Raw genomic sequence first — 9,563 nt, 5'->3', positions numbered from 1 at the left:
ACCACTGACATGGAAACATAGGTTTCTTGCACACATTTTCACAATTTTTCAGATCTACAAGCTCGCAGCGCGGCACTCGGTGCCGCGCTGTGAGCTTGTATATCTGCTATTTTTCAATAGTTAACATTCATGGGGGGCCCGCAGTGAATCCTTGTACCCGGGGCCCAGAATTTGTTGTGACGCCCGTGGTCATGTGTGTGTACACTGTACACAGAGTACAGTACAACCCTGTGACTCACAGCACGTGTGAATGCGTCGACGGGTATGCCCAGCGAGGCCTGGCGGTGCCACTGACAGATTGCATCTGGGGTTCTCCTCCGTCCGTTTGCCTCAGTGTGACTCATTTCCAGTGGGAGAGACAGAGGGCGGTGGGCATGCCATTTAGCAGAGACGGTATCCCACCACCACCACTGTAGGCTATATAGCCTACTCTCAGGCAGAAAACTCTCCATATTTTAACTTGTAAATGAACGTCACGCAAAATATTAGATCGACAAGCTCGAAACGTGGCATGAAGCGACACGTTTTGAGTTTGTCGATCTGATGCTTTTGATGCTTTTGAATTTGTATCCTGAAAGTAACAGTTTTGGACATATGAGGTTTCCACCTGACGATTTACTCCATGCTATACCACCGTCTGTAAAGATCAAAAGGTCAAATCATGGCTACTAGATAGTGTTGCAGTTTAGCACGACTGTCTGTCTATTTATCTATGCTGTGAATAAGCTCTCAGTCTCAGTAGTTAATGTAGTTGTATAGTTTTTAGACATCATTTACACATCCTACCTGGTCCCAGTATGTTTCTCTATTCTGAATTCCCATAGACTTTCTTCATATCGTGTCATATTCTTTGAGACACACACGCGCGTATGTTGGTGCTTTGTTGAATGTGCCAATGCTTCTCTGGTACAACACACAGCTTTCCCCATTGGAATTGCATTACGGAACGTACACGTTGTTACAATTCATGGATTTATTTTGTAGTGCAGGTAATTGAAACAACCACCAAGATACATTTTCACCAGAAACAGAATGTATCAAATATGAATGACTGATTATATCATAAACGATACAGAGCCACCTCCTGACAATATCGCAGGGACAGTTTGTTTATTTTTTGACCACGATTCTTATATGATTCTTTTAAGATGACCCAAATGACCTCCAGGAACCAGGGGATGAACGGGTGATGCCAGACTACTCTATGTCTGTCTGCACTAGACCAAGGACCACAATGTAAATAAGTCTTTGACTTTATTGTCTTTTTTAGCCTTGACGTGTTATTCCTCTCTACATCCAAATCAATCAATTTAACTCTAAGAGTGTAAACGGGTCCATTTGGTTGCAGTTTTACATTCTCTGAGTTACAGACCTGTAATTGGTCTGTTGGATACATTAGTATTATCTCAGAGTTGGAATGTACTGTGTAATAGGCTTACAAATACAGAATTTACAAGCACACGCTGAGATAGCGCAGTCCTTTTAAAACGTGGGCGAAGCAAAGGTCAGAATCCAAGAATATTAGATTTACAGTGAGAGTACACTGGTACCGCACAATAGTTGAAACTGTTTCTTATCTTTTCCACCTCACTGGAATCCAGTCTGCAACGCAAGCCCCCCTGACCTGTACAGTGTAAACCTGACGCATGTTGAGCAACAGACATGTGGGACAATCACGTCTCAGCCATTCCTGTGATTGACACATTTATGCCACACAGAAAGTCCTAGGGTTTCCCAAGCCGTGTTCATTTCGTCAACTAAAACTAACTAAAACTATGACGAAAAATGTTTGACTACCCTTTTCCACTGACGAAAACGAAATAAGAACAAAGCTATGATGACTAAGACTAAGATTAAATATATTAATTTATTATTCATAAATGCTGCCTTGTTTGTCGTAAAATATAGCTTTTTGACGGCATTATAGCTATTATTTTGCATTGTACTCGTCTCCACTCTCAGTTGTTTATGTATTGGCATATTTATGAAATCAAATCATTCCCTGAGTGCCGCAGCTTTTTTGCTGTTGCGCCTCCGTGCATGATCAATATTTGCTACTAAATGGTAAATGGTGCATTATAGAGCCCTTTTATCCAAAGCGCTTTACAGAGATACATAGAAAAATATATACAGGCACGTGGCTTCACTTGTACTGTAGATAGAAAACAACGGAATTGATTTGAAGCCGTGCAAGGAATGCTTGTTGGATGACTGTCACTGCGTCCCTCCCTCCTATCCAGTGTAAAACTCCCAGGACCCCCCCCCCCCCACCCACCCCCACCGACCTCAGATAACCCCTATTATGTGTGTACTCCCTCTGTCCTGTGCACATATCACGTATGGCTCTCACTTCCTACAGGTGCCACTTGACCCGTGTCTCCACACCCACAGTGAAAATGCCTTTTCACTGTGCTAATCTCCGTGCACACACACACACACACACACACACACACACACACACACACACACACACACACACACACACACACACACACACACAAACACACATCCGCGCGCGCACGACAACAAGGCCAGAACACTATCATTGAAGGGTAGCGCTGAGTGGCCTCTCAGTGACAAGAGGGTGCCTCTGTTGGTCGCCATGGACTCCTCCGCTGAATTACTTAACATCATAGTTGATCGATCCATTGTTTTGGGGCTGATATCTATCAAACCCTGCTCTAAAGATTTGTCTCTCCAGATAAATACTGACATTTCTGTGGAGAAGATAGCGGGAAAACAATCCTAACATACCAACACCCACTGCTTTTGACTCATTAAAACCGGGAAGGCATCTGTGTCGTTTTAGATTTACCGGTAACTGAATGAAACGGTATTATTTTAGCGTTGGCTATTCAAAAATCTACACCCAAAAAAATTATCTCTCAGTTGAACACATTTTAAATGTGTGAAACTTTTCCACCCATTTTATATGAGTAAATTTATATATGGGATATATGTAGTCCCAAGTCAAATCTACATTCAATGCAATGCATGTTGTTCAATTAGTCCAACTCATTTTCATTAACTTAAGCCAAGTTAATTATATGAACTTAATTAATTTACGTTTGTCCAACTCAAACAAATGTTAACGTAAATGTGTTGGTTCAACTCATTTTTATGGAATTAAGCTAAGATAAATAAAATACTTTTACATTTACATAAGAAGAGTTCGGTTTCAGGTTTTCTTCTGGATGATTTGTTTCAAGTTTTACAATATCAACATACAGATGCATAATGGATATATGCAATAGCAGTGATTATTGAATAATCAGAACATTTAAGAGAAAACCAACGCAATAACCTCAAAGTTACCATGAGTTCTTCTCTTTTAGCCTAGCATGGGGAGGGAGCTCAAGCTTAAACTAGCAGCCTAGCAGTTAGGGTTAGGGTTTAGGCTCAAATACTGACAAATCAAATTCTGACATATGACAGTCATCTTGCCAAGGCAGACACATTGATATGATACATTTAGCATTTTTAGCTCCCGAAAGCTTAAACATTTCCCTGAAAACCTAGAAAAATGCTGTTCCCAGCATGCTTTGCATAACATGTGACCAACTTATTTGACCAATCAAGGGAAAGGGCTGGAGTCACTTCTCAGATCTGTAAAATGTACTTAATAAAATTGAGTTGGATTCAAACAATATTCTCAGAATGATTTCAGCCTTAAAAACTACTCAATAAAATTGGTGAGAGGCGTGGTTTATGGGACTCTGGGAGTTTTCATTGGAACTCATTTTCAATGTGTTTTTAAATTCCATTACTAAGATTTGAGTTACATGAATGTAATATAAATGCATAATGTTAAATGAATAGATTTTGTATAAGCACTATTAATTACATTTGAGTTGGAACAATTTAATAAAAATGCATATATTGTAAATGTATATATTTAAGGTAAGCACGATTAATATTTGTTCAGTTACATCAATTCAATACATTTGCATATATTATAATTAAATACATTTAAATAAAGCCAACATAATGTAAATGTATCACATCTGGCACTATTAATAATATTTGAGTTATATCAATTAAATGTATATGCTTATGCCTTGAAGTGAAGTAATTAAATAAAGCAAACATAATTTATATGTGTCACATTTATAGGGGGGTTGAATCAGTTTTTTGGGTGTAGAAGCTCACAGCGTGTCGACTTTTTTGAAAAATCTTGAAAGTGTGGGAACTGCTGATTTAGAAGGCATTTGTAGAATCGGACCCTGGTCTTAATCGACTTAATGGGTTAAAGCCAATCTTGAAACACAGAGCACAAGAGCTAGCCCCGAATGACCATAACAGGTCTACAAATAAGGTTCCATTTGAACTCTCTCAGAGTTAAGTGCGTCCTAGTAAATAAAACATTTGAGAACCACTAGTCATTCCTATTCTGAAGACAACCTGGAGACTTGACATTCAGTGTATTATAATCAAAATAAGAACATTATAATGGTGGGTAGAAAAGAGAATAAAAAAACATTTGCCACCAAGTCATGCCACAGACACATTTGTCCAATTGGGAGACATATTGTATTGATGAACATTGAACACTGGTCACGAGACATATCAGTATGTGAATATCTCAGATAAGAAGTAGCTTAGTCCAGTGTTTGCAACCCCGGGAGTCTGAGCTTCAGCCTCCCTGTATCCAACCCACCCCCCAATTCCTTATATGTCAATGTTTGTAAAAGCTTGCCGTTCCGTGGTGCTGGGGGTGAACCTGCCAGGCACATGGGAGTGTCAAGTTTACTCCGTCGGTGAAGCTCACGGCGGACCGGGGCCAGACTATGTTGGGCAGCCTCTCCACGCACACATTCTGCCCTGAGATTATACGGTGTAACGTTGCATCTGGTCCCGAGGTGTAACGTTACCGGACCCTCCGTCATTAGCGCACTGAGATTTATGCGAGCAGCGGAGCCCGCATGCTATGCCGGGGGGCCATTATGGATAGATAGGAGCCCGGGCAGGAGGAGCTATGTAGTAGGAGTGAATGAATTGCCGTAGTTCCAATCCACAAGTCAACGCACGCAGGAGAGAGTGTTAAAACAGATGCGCCTCTGTCTCTATCTCTCTCAGACTCACACACATCGAAAGTGAAGCCTCTCAATTTAGACAACCCCTAGGGAATAATCTGTGTGTGTGGTGAAAAATAAATGCTCGTTGATAGAACATTATGGCCTTGCTTAGAGACAAGCCTTTTTGTTCCCTTCTCAGTCGCACATCCACCTCGACATAAGCACACAACACTAACCCTCTTTGTCGATATATTAATCCAATCACACACACAGACAAAGCCACACTCTATCTTGGTTTCCTAGACTGCCTTCAGTGCCACCACTCTCGGGTCGGGACAGTCCCCAGACCACATTCCATGTGCTAGGTGGAGTGAACACACTCTTAAAGCGCACAATGAGCCGTCTGTGGACCGACTTTGAGGCCGGGCCGGCCGGCCCAGCTGATGATCCTTGCAGGTCAGGCGTGTGCGCGCACATGTGTGTGAGTGTGTGTAATGTGTGTGTGTGTAATGTGTTTGGGGGAGGGGGTCCCTTGCCGCCGTGCCGGCCACTTGTGTTTGAGCTTGTGGCAGCTGCTGGTCAACAGTGTGTTGTCCCTGTCTGCTGTCATCAGCCTGTGAAGTTGTTCTTATCCATGGGGTCAGTCGGGCAGCTCCCTTCCTACCATGATCCTCAGCACACGTGCCCGTCTCTTTAAGAAGCTAACCGCCCAGATGTGTCACAGAACAAGCATTCCGCCAATTATTTGCACAGACGGCGGCTAGTTGTAGTCGAGCTGAAGTCAAACTTTGCTCACGCTATATGCGCCAGTGAGCTGCCGTTGCTGTCGTACGCATGCACGTTATAAACACAGACACTCACGGTTCCGTGCGGTGCACATGTGAGCAAACGCGTGTACAGTGTACTAAGTACAAACATAAACACACAATAGTGATGCGATGGCAGTTCTGAAGCGCCCAGACAGGAAGCACGTGTTGATTGTTGCTTGTCTGCCAGCATGGAAATTTGTCTATGAAATGTCCACACAGCAGTCTTCAGTTAACTCTCGCGCAAATGTAAATTAAAGTTAAATGGTGTGGATGTGGAAATGCTGGACATTTAGTGACCGGGAGGGTGTGGGAAAATAAACAATAGGGCGGAGGGAAGCAAGAGGGAGGGAGAGAGATGACAGGTTAATGCTAGCCTGTTTGTCTGTTTACCGATGGGTTTCAAACCACGTGGACCTCTTAGTCTTGTCATCAGCTTTTAATCAAACAAAGCGCAAAGCGTTGACAAATAGAGCGACCTGGCGAGTAAATGCCTTCTCCCCATGAGTCATGGATGTGACATCCATGCTAATTGATCACTGCCTGCTCTCCTGTCCACCATCTGTTCACGTTTACCAGGGAGCGCTTGGAATATCATAGCCATTTATATTGAATTTTTATATTTTTAATTGTAGCTTTATTTTACCAGGTAGTCACTTTGCCTAAGACCTGGTCAAAACAGCAGCTGTTAAAAGACATATCGTCGATGTCAGGTGGAAACCTTGAACGTCCAAAACTGTTACTTTTTATTAATATTTATAGCGAGTATGAACTTTATTGTCCTACTACAGTACATTCTGTCCTTCAGAATATACTCAGGGTGGCAGTGGCTCAGGGGTAGAGAAACCGTCATTAGAACATGGAGGGTTCCCGAAGGGTTCCCAGTTCGATCCTGGGCTCCCCCAGAGTTGGTGTCAAAGAGTCCTTGAGCAAGAACCACTAATTGCTCCCGATGAGCAGTGTGGTGCCTTGATGGTTTCCTCTGCCATCGGTGTATGAATGTGTGTGTGTGAATGGGTGAATGTAATGCACAATCTCTGTAAAGCACCTTGAATAAAGGTGCTATATAAATGCACCATTTACCGTTTTCCACTCAGACATGCACCAGAGACAGTTTGCTTCCACTAACAGTACAGTACAGAGAGCCTCCGCCTGCGTGAGTCAGACGGTACAAAGGTTCAAATGTACAGCAGAAGCCAATCTCTTCAAGACTGAAAAGCAGCTCTGCCCTAAACATGAAGTGTTGTTGTATAGTAGGAGTGAACACAAAAACACCCGGGGGGAGGTGGACTAAGAAAGGGGAGGAGCCAAACTGAGTTCCTGTTTCTACACCCAAAAAAAGGAGGTGCATGGTTCCCCCCAAGAGGGCAAATTGAGCAGAAACAAACCAAACAAAAGGAACACGTGGTGGCTGGATGTGATAGTTCACCCAAAACAATTACTTTTCTTCTAATCACCCCAAGGAGACTAGCCTAGTTCCAGACCCTGAATCGCTAGCCACACCCCTTTAAAAAAATTTTTTTGTCAATTCAGGCTGAATGTCAGGCTACAAGGAGACTTGAATTCATGGATATTATTTTGTTTTTGTCACATTCCTAAAACCAATAATTTGACCAGCAGTGGTCCCTATATGGGAAAAAAACACAAAGAGTCTCCTGAAATGATTGGCTTAGGAATGAGACAAACACAAAAAAATGAATTCAGGTCTCCATGGGGTGAGTAATGGATAGAAAAAATACATTTTGGGGTGGATTCCCATTCTCGTTGTACTGGTCTTCAAAAGAGTCCAAATGGGTGTGATTCAGACATTAACCCGGTGTAATTTCACGTGAAAGGGCGATAGATGCGAAGGTTGTCATGGAAACCGAGGAGAGAAAAAAAAAATGCAAACTGGATGACGTAGATTTAGAAGCTAATCTGTAACAATGATCAATTACATAATGTGTGTGTGTGTGTGTGTGTGTGTGTGTGTGTGTGTGTGTGTGTGTGTGTGTTACGACGCATTGAGTCTCTTCCCTTTTCTTTCTCATAAGCACCCCGTTTCCTGTCTCTTCCCTGGTGACCATAGCTAGGAGTATATAAATAAACAACAGGCCTCAAGGAAAGAAAAGAAAAGAGTGCAGCGCAATAAGTCACCATCGTCATCCCACGTGATGCGTCGTCCTATATCCTAAATAGTCCAGTTATGAGACGTTTACACAGGAGCACAGTTCAGCTATTAAAACTCAGCATTGTTTAATGATTACACAGGGTAGATTCCCCACATGAATATATAAACATATGAACAGCAAATGCATGAAAGTAAACAGAATACAAGCCTGATATTTCACAACATAAAGTTGCATCCACAGCAAGCTAGAAGACAGCGTCCACCCGAAACCAACAAGTTTCAGCTGCACTCCGGAGAGATCTCTGAAGGACCCCTTATCTGCAACTCTATATATCATTCTGCCAGCAGCGGCCCTCCTTTCTCTGATTGGCCAGCAGTGCTCAAGGAACACTCTAAAGAAAGATAGTTGTTTTAGCTTAAAGGAATAGTTCACACATTTTCACATTAATCCCTCCTTGATCACTCTTTAGTGATCACTCAGTTAAAGAAATGTTGAACACAATTTTTAATCATTTCATGTAACATGCTGAGTTTTGAACAACAACAAATCAAGGTCCAGTATTTATGAGCTAGGTGAGCAGAGGAAACCATTTTAGGCGAAACTCTTACACTAGGGGTTTTTCGTTTGTTTTTTTCTTTTCCCCCTACCATTCGGACGCTGCTCACAGTATTTGGACCATTATTGACATTCATGGAAATTCATACAACAAGCTTTACTGAATACAATGGCATAAAAATGTGTAACATTGAATATATTTCTTTATTGCAATTCTTCTGAGAGACGGGTCTTTTGCTGCGTCCCAGGAATTGATTCCGTACCCCGACAATCCAAATTTCACCCACCGCCAATTGATAGTTCACATGGCAATGAGATAAAAGGACTATCGGGAGGTTACTCTTCCAAGACACAGCCAGACTCGCCCCTCCTAATTGTATCCTTCACCCTCCATCGGACTTGATGGAGTGGTGATGCATGCGATCTTGAGGTCAAGTTGTGGGTCAAGGAATGCTCTAAAGGGGCCTTCTGTGTATAGCTATTCATTTAATCACATTCTGTGTGCCAAGGGAGTGTTGGGCGTACTGTGCCAAAAAATGTCTAAGGAGATAAGGATATCCCTGGGAAAATATCAGTTGTTTCTTGACATACATCTATCCCATAAAAATGTTGCATCTGTTTATTATACATAATTGTGTTATGCCCCTCCTAGATAAAAATAAACATGTGTAGAATTGTAAAGAGTGTTCGATCCCAAGTTTTGTTCAGTGAAATCTGAACTAAATGTCATGTGATGAGTGAGGGGTGTCACCATGTTAAACTACGGCAGTAGACTGTGCACTTGAACTATGAATATTTAATTCCAAAAAGCCTGTGTGTGAACATAGGGACACAGCTGTCTCTACTATCTACTGAGAATCGGGAGTAGAGATTTGACAGGAAAGAAGAACGTTAACCCCCTCCTTTTATGACTCACATAAAAGCGAATAACTAGACTTGTTATTCTTTACCCCAATTAAAATCTTATAGCTGGGGAATATACATATAATATATTTATACCTCCCTCCTTGACATGCCAGTAATGGCATGGCACATGTATAAATATAGTACTTAGTTTAAACCATAGGGCACACAGT

Source organism: Nannobrachium achirus (genome assembly GCF_963921795.1).
Source record: "Nannobrachium achirus genome assembly, chromosome: 18".
Classification (NCBI taxonomy): domain Eukaryota; kingdom Metazoa; phylum Chordata; class Actinopteri; order Myctophiformes; family Myctophidae; genus Nannobrachium; species Nannobrachium achirus.
The sequence above is the reverse complement of the archived record's forward strand: the minus strand, read 5'-3'. Positions refer to the sequence as shown.